This window comes from Hesperophylax consimilis, chromosome 31, assembly GCF_061612785.1.
Source record: "Hesperophylax consimilis isolate HC1 chromosome 31, BYU_Hcon_1.0, whole genome shotgun sequence".
Taxonomy (NCBI): Eukaryota; Metazoa; Arthropoda; class Insecta; order Trichoptera; family Limnephilidae; genus Hesperophylax; species Hesperophylax consimilis.
The window spans coordinates 14,156,464-14,169,266 of NC_142866.1; positions in this window are offsets into that span (position 1 = coordinate 14,156,464).

The window sequence follows — 12,803 nt, forward strand, 5'->3', positions numbered from 1 at the left end:
CATAGGTAATATAATAAATTTACAATGTGGTGGGCTGGTATGGGTACCACTAATAATTTAACCATTTGACTAAAATATTTGACCTTTTTTTTCACACATATTTATGAGAATGTTAAAACGGGTAACAGGTTATTTACTGTAATAACAGAAGATTTATTGAAGACAGTAAAATAAGTTGAGCTCTTACCGGGTTCTTAACACATTTGAGGACATAGATATTGGTGGAACACGGTAACATATCTTTTAACATCCTGTTAAGTATTAAAAGGATAGTGGGTAAAGAAGGACACAAGTCATCTTGAAAAAATGATCAAATCGATAATTTAATAATTAATAATAATTACCATAATACGGACATGTGTCTAGTGTGGTAGTCGAAAAGCATGTAAAAAACTGTATACAAATATATTTTACGAATAAAGGAAAGAAAAAAAATAAAATTGTATAAAAGGGCATGGCGGTTGTGTGGTTGCGATAGAGTGCAAAATTTTTTTTTTTTCATAATTTGTTATACATGTTTATTAATTTAGTTTTATCCCGATTATTAATTTAGTTTTAATATTCATCCAGATTCGTACTATTTTTCGAATCGTTCCAGTGCCATCTAGCGTCCAAATGAGAAGCTATTATTATATAAGTCACTTTAAATTTTGTCCCCAAACTATGTCCTTTCTCCCTCTTTGCCATACAGACGAAGTAGGTAAACACTATCATGTTTGACGTATGCTTGTACATATCATACAAAAACTTATTTTAAAGGGGTTTTCATTAAATATTTTCTGTATATTCATATATTTTAATTAATCGGGAAACTCCTTGTTCAGCTGCATTGAATTGTGTACCTACCTTGCTGCAGTGTCTACATTTTAAAAATGTGTTTTTTTTATTGAAAAAGTATAAAGTCTGATGAAAATTTGCACAAATTATGAATAAATGCCAATTTTATTATTACAAAGCATATTTATTTTTTAATTGTACTCTCTCTATTGGATTGAAAAAATGGCAGACGAAAATGTCGACATAAGTGGGTTTTTTACCAAACACGAATGGAAGCTTGTACGGAAAGAGATCTGCATTAGAGCCCATTGCATGTATGTGTTGTAAAAAAATGCAGGCATTTTGGTTCTCGCGGAAGCAGAGGACAAACTGGATGCGGTAGAATTCCTGAGAAAAATGGATAACATGGTATGGGCACCTCAAGATAATGTGTTTTATAAACTATATAAAAATAGCCTCTAGAATCTTTGATTAAGTCTGAGGTGGAAAAATATATTATTTAATTGTACTCTCTCTATTGAGGGGATAAAATGGCAGACGAAAATGTTGACTTAAATGGCTTTTTTTCCGTATGGAAGAAATCCGTTTTGGAGCCCAGTGCATGTATGAGTTGTACGAATGGGAAGATTTGCAAAACAAAACCCGAGTCGCTGCGCGGGAGTCCAATAAAGGTAGGTCTATGCAGGCTCAATTCGCTACATATTAAGGAACTAGTCAAAGTTCTAAATATCACCGAGACACTGTTGTGATAAATGAAGTGACATCAATTGTGACACGGCTATAAATATGGTGGATACACCGAAGAGTCATTATATTGAAAGTAACTCATCGTCGAACAGAATAGTAACAAATTGCGTTAAAAAAATATATTATTTTTTCGCAATAAGCCTCGAAATATCTACATTTGTAAAGTATTGTAATGTTTGTATATTTAATAAAAAAATATATTGTACAATGTATAGAAACTTGCAGTTATGAAACTAGGGAAATGTTTATTTAAGCAAGATGTTGACAATTAATGTTTTTTTAATTACTTGCAAAATAGCGAATCAAGTAATGAAATCTGTGATTTCTTTTATGAAGAGTATTTGAAAGGTTAAAAAAAAAAATATTTAAAAATTATGCTGTTTATCAACGCTGTACTTGTAGATGATGATAAGGTTGTGATAAAAATATTATTTATTGTTTCTTTACATTGTATCTATTTTACTTTACAATTTTTAACCCCACTAGGATAAGCCTGTGTTTAGGTTAATTATTTTACAAAATAATAAAAATAACACAAAGATTTTTTATTGAGATTACAATATTGTTACATTAATGTTTGTACGAATTGGGTAACTAGATGTTACCTATTAAGCTAATACAATCATATTATCCAAGCTATTAAATAATAACATTGAACGTTACTGCTTACTATTGATGAAACATAGAGATCACAGAGGGAAGACTGCCCTTCACTTCGCTGCGCAAAGTGAGGAGCAAACGTCTGTCCCGTTTATTGTATTAATGGCACAGCGTGATAATGAGCCCAAGAAAGGTAAGTCTATGCTGGCTCAGTTTGCTGCATATTGGGGAACTCGCCAAACTTCTAAATATCACCGAGACACCGTTACGAGTGATAAACGAAACGTGACATTAATTGTGACACGGCAATAAACATGGCGACTATGCCGAAGAGTCATAATGATGAAAGTATCTCATCATCGAACGGAATAGTAACTAACATTTTACAATGTATAGAAGCTTGCAGTTATAAAACTAAGGAAATGTTTATTTTCGCATTTTTATTTCAGCAATATGTTGACAACTCATATTTTTCTAATTACTTGAGGAATAACGAATCTAGTAATGTTTTCTGTGATTCCTTTTATGAGGAGTATATGAAAGGATAAAAAAAAAATATTTTGAAATTATGCTATTTATCAATGTTGCACTTGTAAAAATAATAAGGTTGCGATAGAATTATTATCCAAGCAATTAAATAATAACATTGAACGTTACTGCTTACAATTGATGAAATATAGAGATCACAGATGGAAGACTGCCCTTCAAATTGCTGCACAAAGTGGCCATCTCGATTTTGTTAAACTGCTTGCGGAGCAAAGGTCTGTCCAGTTTATTGTATTAATGGCATGGCGTGATAATGAGTCCAAGATAGGTATGTCTACCCTGGCTCAGTTTGCTACATATTGGGAACTCGCCAAAGTTCTAAATATCACCGAGACACCGTTACGAGTGATAAACTAAACTATGGGGAGTTTCCTACAAAAATGCAGGCATTTTGGTTCTCGCGGAAGCAGGGGACAAACTGGATGCGGTAGAATTCCTGAGAAAAGTGGATAACATGGTATGGGCACCTCAAGGTAATGTGTTTTTAAAGGTACTGAGTAATAAACTATATAAAAATAGCCTCTAGAACAGTGTTTTGTTTACACCGGTTAGGCACAACGCCTCAGAGGTGGGGCACCACGCTTCAGAGATGAGACACGTAGGCATTCCACATATAAAGGGGAATATTCATCGGTCATACAAAAAAAAATGCCTGAGATGTACAAAATTGAAATATACGCCAAATTGTACTTAAAATAGAATGGAATCCGTTACAATTTCAATAATTATCTAAAAACACAGAAACTGTGCAGGATGTAGCTGTAGATGTTGTATTGGTACCGGGCCCAAGCTGTATAATTGTATTGTGGTTTTTTGTATGTACATAGTTATAGGTATGTCAATGCGCGGAAGACGTGTCTATAAAGGGCACCATACCCGTACCATCGATCGCATATTATCGTATGCGCACAGACGACCGTAACCAAGAATCATATGTGTATGGTACGATTTACTTCATACCATCATTTTTGCATACTGGCAATCCTGATTATGGAAGTTTGACAGATACTTCATATGCCGTGTATTATTTTAGCACAATGAGTGAGCAACCAAAATCAAAAATCAAAAAACGTCAGTATGTGTAAAAATTTGGTTTTATACCTGCTGTACACGACGAATGCCTACCTTTTTGTCTGCTGTTTGAGAAATCATTTACCAACGAAACAATGAAACGAGATTGTCCTGAAGCACATTTGAAGGCGAAACATAGTACTCATATTAATTCAAGTATTATCTTCTTTCGAAATCTTAAGGAAAAATTTGGAAAACGAACAACATTAACAAATCTATTTTCTGCCCAAACTGCAAATGTCGATCGTGGTCTTGAGGCTAGTTACCAAATTTCACTGCTCATCGCTAAATGTGGAAAAAACCATACTATAAGAGAGGATTAGGATCCTTAGGATCAAGCCATCAATATCAGCATTTCTTAAAACAGTTCTACAACAAGATGACAAACTCGTGAAGGCTATGCCGCTCAGCAACACTACTGTTTACAGAATAGACAAATTGAGTGAAACGTTGAAATAAAACTATTTGAAAAGCTGAAAACACGGAAATTTTCACTACAAATGGATGAATCAACTTTAAGAGACAGTGAAACCGTGTAATTAGCTTACGTAAGATATATTGATAAGGGGGTATTTGCTGAAGAAATATTACTCTGCAAATCATTAGAAAGCACCACTACCTCCAAAAAAATATTTAAAAAGCCAAAAGAATATTTAGATGTTAAAAATATACCAATGTAAAATATAATATATTGTGTTGCAGATGGTGCCCACAATACGGCGGGAAAGAAAAATGGTTGCTTAAAATTAATGAAAGACGAGAATCCAGAAATGACTATGGTGCATTGTGGTATTCACAGAGAAAACTCGGTGGCTAAACACATTCACCTGTTCTAAATGAGGTACTAAATTCCGTTATAAAGTGTATTAATATGATTAAAACCAGTGCCAAAAGTGCACGTCTCTTCAATTTATTTTGTCAAGAACAAAATGCGGAGTACGTTAGACTGTTACTTCACACTGAAGTAAGATGGCTTTCAAAAGGTCCTTAGTGATGTTTTAAGCAGCCAACCTGATGTAAAGTTTTTGATGATGGTCGACAGTAAAGCATTTTCAAACTGATATATTTTAAAAGTTAAATATTTTATATAGCCAACTTCAAGGACCTCAAGGAAAGATATTTGCATTCACTACTTTTGTTGAATTGTCTAAAAAAAATACTTTTAAGAAAAAATTTGAAAAATTTGACTGGCTCATAAAATGTGAAGTAACTGATAATGCTAAACTTGTTTATTGTTATTTTTGACCATATGAGGCGTGTTGAAACAAAGACAACAATCTCCACCATTGGTGTAAAATGAGTTAGATATGGCGATGGATAGAGAATCAAAAATACTATCGACTGCTGCAAAGGTTTCGGAGCATAAACGACAATTTCCCATACATTTTTGAATTTTAATATTTAGTTCCACAACAAACATGGCAATCTCCTTTAGGTTACGGTACAAAAACAGCAGTTTTTGTTTGAGCCAATCAGAGACCCAGAAATATGATATTCAAAATGGCCACCCCATACAAAGTGTGAACAGCTGGTGTTATACATAAGCTCGGTTTTTTAATGTTTTTGTTGTGAAAAAGTGATTTATATTACTGTAAACTTTATTGAAATCAAAGATGAAATGTTTTCCAAGTGAAGTTACACCATAAATGGCAAGGAAACGTGCGAAAAAACCAGAAATGTCGAAGAGGAATGTTGCCAAAAAATAGAGGTTAGTAATGCATATAATGTTACTGTAAACATCAAACTTTTGTCCGTTTGGTGAAATGCCCATACATATGTTTTTAGTACCCGCGAAATATTAAGATAAAGTGTAATATTGTGATAAAGAGGATACTGAAATATTTATCTTACTTTTATTATTTGGTACTAACCAATTTAATATACAACTTTTTTTTTCAGATATTCGGCAAAACAATTCCTGCTCACTCAACAATTTTTGTTCTTTATTATGACCATTTTTCAATATTATTTTATACTTAATTAATAATTACTTGATAAGCTACTTTTGTATTTTTTTAATTTGAAATTAAATTCACTAGAAAATATTTCAGAAATTTTAGAAAATAATAATATTATTTATGATGTCAGGATACTGTGTCTTTTATTCGTCACTATTTTGTATGTTTTGTGTAATTAATTATTTTAAGAGTTACATATTAGTATTAATTTATTTTCTGTTCTGTTCTTATTTTTTGTACCGTTGTTACTTTGCCTAATTTTTTCTAAATATGGAATCTATCGCATTGCACTACCGCTGCATACATTCTGTAAAATTGTCTTTCTAATATGTAAATTGTCTTGTGTTGTAAAATATGTCTTTCCGAATAAATATGTAAAATGATACTTATTACTGATTTCCGTGTTTTACTGTAACCTAAAAAAAATGGCCTTTTCAGTTCGTAACAAAAGTAGCAAAATCCACATGTGTTTGGAACAAAACCGGCAGTGTCCAACCTTCCAGAACAAAAGCAGCAATATCCATCTATTAATTGAAAATAACTCAATAATCTACCAATTAATCGCAATAAAATGTACACAGAGTGTTTCTTAACCCTAGAAAGATAACCTACGCCTCAGAGGCGCCCGCGACGGTAAGAAAACGCTGTCTCTTTCTAATGAGCTCGCGCATCTAGCTGTCCTTTTTCATTAGCTCAGTCGTCGGTGCACAGCGTCGCGGGACGGTCGTTTTTACGCGTTAAGTACCATATTTTTCAAGTTATGACCAGGTAATGCGCTCCAAAGGCGTATGGTTATCTTTTGCGTGACTTTTAGTAAAAGTATAAATTTGTTTATACTTACATTACATGTTTATTATAGGTATTTTATTGTTTGTTTTAGCATGGTTTTTTTAACCTTCATAATGACGAGCCGAAGAATTATATCTGATGATCAAATATTGAGATTTTTAACTGAAGAAGAAGAGAACGAGCATGATGGACATCAGGAGAGTGGCAGTGAAACAGAAGATCATGTGAGTGAAGATGAAATGCAGAGTGACTATGAAGATGAGTTCATCGATGATGAGGTGCCAGAAGAATTGAATGATACACAAAATGAAGACATTATAACTCCACCAGTATCTTCAGAGCCTGGAAGTTTGGAAACATCACGTCGTGACCGCCGTATAATTGTTCCTGATCGCCGTGTGCTAAGGGGTAAAAACCAACATTGCTGGTCAACAATAAAAGGACAAAGTCGTGGTAGGATATCTGCCATAAATATAATTCGCACAAACAGAGGTCCAACGCGTATGTGTCGCAATGTGTATGACCCAGTATTATGTTTTACTTTGTTTGTTACCGACGAAATAGTGGGTGAGATCGTCCGTTGGACGAATATTGAGATCTCTGTAAAACGTCGAGAAAACATGACCAAAGCCACTTTCAAAGATACGTCTATGACAGAAGTCCGAGCTTTGTTTGGGATACTGACCTTGAGTGCGGCGATGAAAGACAATCACTTGTCTACCGATGAGCTGTTCAATAGTAGTTTTTCAGGAACACGTTACGTGGCAGTGATGAGTAGAGATCGTTTCGATTTCTTGATTAGATGTCTGAGATTTGATGACAAATCTATACGGCCCTCCCTACGGCATGAAGATCCACTTGTTCCCATTAGAAAACTGTGGGAATTATTTATAACTCAGTGTAAACTGAATTATACACCGGGTGAGCACGTCACAATTGATGAGCAACTATTGGGGTTTCGAGGACGGTGCCCATTCCGCATGTACATCCCCAATAAACCCAGCAAATACGGGATAAAAATCCCTATGATGTGTGATAGCGGAACAAAGTACATGCTAAATGCAATGCCGTATATTGGAAGAGCCACAAACACTAATGGTTTGCCACAATGTGAATATTATGTAAAGGAGTTGTCTCGGCCCTTGCATGGCACAAACCGGAATATTACGTGTGACAATTGGTTCACTTCGGTTCCTCTCGCGAAATCCCTTCTTCACGAGCCGTACAAACTAACCCTCGTTGGAACCATACGATCCAATAAACGGGAGATCCCCGAAGACTTGAAAAATACACGGTCTCGATCCGTAGGCACGTCAATGTTCTGCTATGATGGATGTTTGACCCTAGTCTCGTACAAGCCGAAGCCCTCTAAGATGGTTTACCTGATATCATCGTGTGATGAAGAAGGTGTCATCAACGCCACAACCGGTAAGCCTGATATTATAATGTATTATAATCAGACTAAAGGCGGGGTGGACACGTTCGATCAAATGTGTTCCTCAATGTCATGTTCAAGAAAAACCAATAGGTGGCCAATGGCTATGCTTTATGGCATACTGAACATGGCATTCGTCAATTCTTATGTCATATACTGTCACAACGTTCTAGCGAAACATGAAAAGCCTCTAAATAGAAGGTAATATATGAAAAAGTTAAGCACTCAGTTATCTGAACCGTGGATGACGGAAAGACTCGAAGCTCCTACTTTGCTCAAGCGTGTGCGAGAAAATATCACCAATATTCTTCCGAATCCAGATGTGCAGAGCTCTAGTGATAATGAAGAAGAACCTCCAGCCAAGAAAAGACGGTATTGCAGCTTTTGCTTAAGTAAAAAAAAAAGAATGTCAATGATGACTTGCGCCAAATGCAAAAAAACAGTTTGCGGCGAACACAAAAAAGATGTTTGCTTTGAATGCCTCTAAACCAAATTTTTAGAAAAATAATTATAGTTTTGACTGATTATTTTATAGTTTATTAGTAAATTAAAATAATTTAATTAGTTTTATATAAAAAAAATATAAATTTGTGATAATATTTTCCTGTAAACAGAATACGGTTAATTTTATTGTTTTTTTCTAGAGGTTTTTTTAATTTAAGTTTAATGTTTAAAATAAATAAATAATTTCAGTAAAAAAGTTTTTTATTATTAGTTCATTAACCACACATTAAAATAATTCCGCTAAAGAAATACATTACCTAGGTATTTAATTTAAAAAAATGATAAATATATTATGCGCCTCTGCAGCGTATGGTTATCTTTTATGTACTACAAAATATGGTTATCTTTCTAGGGTTAAGGAAATATTTACTAACAAAAACTATACTTTATGGTTACGGTATTGGAAAAAAACAAAAAAAAACATTTATTGCATTTTACTCAAAATGAAAAGAAGTGGAGATTGCTGTCTTTGTTTCAACACGCCTCATATGCAAACTTTATTAACTGATTTTAAAGAACGATTTGCTGATTTAAAGGAAATTAATTTTGGAGCTTGGTTGACAAAACCAATGCTAGTAGATATTTCAAATGAACAACTGTATCAAGAGGAACTTTCAGAAATGCAAAATGATGATTCGATTGCAAATGTTAATTAATATAAAAGGAATAATGGCATGGATTTGCGAAGAAACTAACACAAAATATCCTAATATTACTTTGCAGGCCAGAAAATAATTATTAATAGAGGAGACCTAAGACTGAAATTAACTGTTAACAATCTGGTTAAGTCTATGGACAACTTAACATCTATCAATTTTGCTCCGCAATCATTTACTCCCTATTAAATATAAAACTACTTAAAATAACAAAATAACCGCGCTTATCTACTTCGGACCGTCCCCGTGACGTGTACAAGTATTCGCAAGGTGAGATTCCTCCTTTTTACTGAGAAAAGACTCATTTTAGTTTTTAAGTTCATTCCAAACCAACATTTTACGGAAAGTGAAATTTTCATATTTTACGTGCTTTCAATTAGTGAAATAACACTCATAGGGGTGGTTTTTATCCCCCTTTTTTAATGCTTTACCATTGTTTAATCTCTTGTGTACTTAAATACGTTTAAAAACTCATAAAAAATGCTACCTGTCAAAATTCAGTGACCATAGACAACTTGAAGCTTTGGGCAGAAATTTTGCAAAATTGTGCAGACTGATCTTGTCTTTAATATATCTCCATAGATATTCATAATAGACGGGTAACTCTTTCACAAATTGCAAGAGTTCATAGATGCCCATCATTTAAGACCAAAATCATCCATTGGCTAGTGTTATTTCAGTTAACCAATCAAAAGACATTTCCATCACAACAAAAGCGAATACGGATTCTTGTAGCATTTGCTTCCCCAAAATAAATTTATAATTTCTATAATGTCCTCTGATGCGACAAAACCTTCTCGCGATGAATACGGTCATCGTAAGAAAAAAAGAGTACTGGACATTACGCTTTCCCCTAATGCCAAAAAAACAGATCCAGAGATTATCACAGTTGACCCTCATTATGAAGATTCTGACTCGGATGATGAGGGATCCCGATGCTCAGATGAGCCTGACGTGTCTCCCAGTGCCTCTGGAGTAGAAGTCCTAAATGACGCCCAATCTCATCTGATGGCACTACAAGACGTCCTGGCAGAAAAAAGCTCAAAGGTATCAAAGGACCAGCAACTTCGAGTTTCAAGAAGCGTATCCGAAGTTCTCCGAGCCGTATCCCAATTGCTTCTGGAGCGCGAGGCTATGCGCGCTGATATGGCAACAGTTACTGCACAGCTTCACATCGCGAGAGAAGAAACAAGGAGCGAGCGAGTAGAAAATAAGCACTTACAAGAAAAAATCCTTCAGCTGGAGTCTGACCTTGGTCCTGTCCTGTCATGCATAAAGTCGCTATGGCAACGGAAGCCAGCCTTTCATTTGCAGACATTGCCCGGAATAGTTTTGCGGACGCCGTTCGGAATCGTCCTGAAAAAGCATCCAATCCCCCAATCACACGCACGAGGATTCAAGTGGGAAGCCCAAAGCCTTCGGTGTGCATTTTTCCCAAATTAAAGGCCAAAGATAGTGAACAAACAAAGCAGCTTATGAAGGACACTTTCCGACCATCAGATTTAGGCGTACGCGTGACGGGGATCCGGAAAATAAAAAATAATGGTGTGTTACTCCAGACGGCGACAAAAGAAGACTGTAAAAAAATTTTAAATGCCCCAGCTCTTGTCAATTCTTCAACCCTGAGTGCCCGACTGCCGACAAAAAGACTACCGAGAGTCATATTTTTTGATGTTCCCCGTGAGCTGACTGATGATGATTTCCTGCAGAGCGCTCTTACCGGCATCTCTGGGATAACTGACGTTGGGAGCACCATAGCGAGCTGCAGGCTCAGTCACCTAGCTGGTGCTCGCACAGGATCAACTTGCCACCGGGTCTACGTGGTGCCTGCTAACCTGCGACACATCCTAGTGGAACAGGGAAAGGTCTTTGTGGACTGGACAGTGTGCCGCGTACGTGATTTTATTGGCCTCACAGTATGTTCCAAGTGCCAAATGATCGGTCACTCTTTCAAGTTCTGTAAAGATCAAACAAGATGTGGTCACTGTGGCCAGGATGGTCACGCCCGCGAAAGTTGCCCAAATACTGCTGCGAAGGCAGTTTGCGCCACCTGCATCAGATTTGGAAAGCCCGCCACTCATCCTACCGGAGACAGGGAGAACTGCCCAGCATACCTAGCAGCGCTTTCGAGGGATTTCTCCACGATCAGCTATGGCGTCTAACTACATAGATGAAGACTATGATGTTGACTTTAAGAGAACAAATAGGTTAGACCAATGGACGGAAGAAATGGTAGAAAAAAACAGTGAAGTGGGAAGTTTTATATGTGTGCAAGTCAATATACGATCAATCTCTAAATATTGGGATGTTTTACATGCTAACCTCCAAAATTGTTGGAAAAATATAGATTTATTAATGTTATGTGAAACATCTATAAAAAGTGAACAAACTTGTCTTTTCGAAATTCCAGGTTATAATAGCATTAGTTACTGTCGCACATCCAAATCGGGAGGGGGTATAAGCTTATATATCCGGGATACTTTAATTTTTACACAAAATACATATGAAACAATGTTTTTCGAAAATATCTCATGCCTAATAACATTACCTAATAATACAACACTTAATGTTCTTGCTATTTATAGACCACCAAATCTTAGTAAACAATCTTTTATAAATGAGCTTTCTTCATTACTAACCAAACATTCGAACCGTAATGAAAATATGTTAATATTTGGTGATATAAATATTGATTTGCTAAATTATATTGACCCCATAACGATCAACTATGAAAACACTCTTTCAAATAATTATTTTACTAAATGTATCAGTGACGTTACGAGGGAAGCCATAGCTAAAGGTAAAGTGACACGTACGTGCCTGGATCATATATTTGTTAGGTATATTAATAAGCACAAAGACACGGACATGCTACGTGCTTGTGTATGTGACTTCATTATTGCTGATCACTTTACAACAGGTGTGAGCATTCCATATTATAAAATGAATAAACGTATTGTAAATAAAGTACGGCAGGTCTCAATTTTATCCCAAAAACGTATAGATTGCTCTATTAGAAATTATAACTGGAGTGCTTTACTACAGACAAACGATTGCACTAATTTATATAATCAAATAAAATCCAATTTTAACGAATTATATGAAAATAGTAGATTAATTATAGATGTCAAACCTAAATCTCGACCTTGGATAATAAAAGAATGGATGACCGAAGATATTTTATCACATATTAAAAAAAAAGATTTTTTATTTAAACGATGGAAAAATTCACCAACAAATACAATTTATGAAAAACAATATAAATCATTTCGTAATTATGTCACCAAATTAATAATCAAAAATAAAACGACATTTTATAATGATAGATTTAAGCATCATTTTACAGACAGCAAAAAAACCTGGGATGAAATAAATAAAATTCTAGGACGTAACACAAAGAGTAACTGTGATGAGGTAATATCTAGATATATGCTAAAAGATCAATCCGTGGAAATTGTGACAAACCAATTTGTAAACTATTTTTCAGACAGCATTTCTTCAATGGTACACAAATGTGATTTTAGGGCATCAAATATCGTCCCGCTAGAATTGCAACATAGCTTATATATACCACGAGCGTCACTCGCAGACATAGTGAGCATAGTGAAGCTCCTCAAAAATTCAAAGTCTCCTGGCATAGACAACATACGAATGTTTGATATAAAAAGACACATAGATATCCTAGCCCCTATATTAACACATCTGATTAAACATAATTTT